Source organism: Urocampus carinirostris, chromosome 17 (assembly GCF_059441175.1).
Source record: "Urocampus carinirostris isolate Australia breed hairy pipefish chromosome 17, RoL_Ucar_1.0, whole genome shotgun sequence".
Lineage (NCBI taxonomy): Eukaryota > Metazoa > Chordata > Actinopteri > Syngnathiformes > Syngnathidae > Urocampus > Urocampus carinirostris.
Window position 1 is genome coordinate 4763297 of NC_142365.1, and position 1237 is coordinate 4764533.

A 1237-nucleotide genomic window follows, 5' to 3' on the forward strand; every position below is an offset into this window, starting at 1 on the left:
CTAACGATTGGCTAGAGCTGTCTTCAACCTGCTTGAGAATTATGGGTAATGTGTCTCTTTGACCTCTTCTTCAGTTGCTCAAAGGTAGGAAGAAAATCCTCGATGTCAGACGTCATTCGCATGAACCCATTGATAGCCTTTGACGTTTTTAGACGTCAGAGAGCCGAGCTCGGGGATCATCTCCCCAAATTGGATTCCGCCCGGTTACGTTTGGCAACGGGAGCAACAGCGGGCAACTGTTATGACCTGACACGTTGCTCATTTGATGATCCTGGACAAAGGGTATTTGAAGCCAAGCCCATCCTAGATGGGTTGGCATGCAATTTCGGAGATGGAATAAGAGCTTGCTCTGTCCACTCCACGCATCGGCCCGGTATTGCAGTACCTCCGGGAACGGTGCATTCGCAATGATCGCAGCAAGGCTTTAGGGCTAGGACCTTAGCTTGGCCTTTTGGCTGAGAGTAAGTGTCCCGGCTCCTAGGCTTTGTAGCGTATTATGAACTGACCGATAACGGATAATGGATAATGAATAACGAAGATAGATCAATAACCCTTAAAAACCCCATTTGGTTTTTCCGACATTTCATTCCAATAAATAATTGGATGCAGGCCGGGTACGGTTGCTGATGCATCCGTTTGAATCCAAAGACTGTTTATCAATTGTCAATTATGTTGTAGTGGGGTGATGAGCAGCGTCGGACCAATAGCGCCGCTTAGCGGACAGACGATTGCATAGCAGCTAAAAAAGGCAAGTCTACTCGCAGCAGCGGTCCCCAAACCGAGCTTTTCTCTTCTCTGATAAAGGGCCAGGGTCAGGTTTATCACAGAAAAGTGTAAAAATATTGTTTTCCAAGGAAGCCACTATCAAATAACCATCAGAACAATAGTCAGAAAATAATTGGTAATAGTAGTAATGAAATCATTGAGAAACAACTCATCTTCTCTGTATTCTTCACGGAACAAAAGTCAGAAAATAATGAATAATTCTATATATAAGAATAATAATAAACAGATAACAATATATGGGTTGTTCACTGACAATAGGTCCACAGAACATAAACGTTCAGTTTTAACAAGTCCAAATTTAGCTTTGATGCCAGAGCACTGGGCCAATGGTATAGATGACTTGCGAAAAGGCAGTAGATTTGATCTCATCGCACTATTTTTAGTCACGGGACTGGAAAGGGTTTTGCACCAGGCTGTACTTACCCAAGACACACTACAAGAAATGGTGCCC

At 43.7% G+C, this 1237-nt stretch overlaps 1 pseudogene; it reads left to right on the forward strand.

The window, feature by feature from the left end:
- Window positions 1-321: 321 nt before the first annotated feature.
- Window positions 322-400, forward strand: LOC148349002 (U2 spliceosomal RNA; annotated as a pseudogene).
- The last annotated feature ends 837 nt before the right edge of the window (window positions 401-1237 follow it).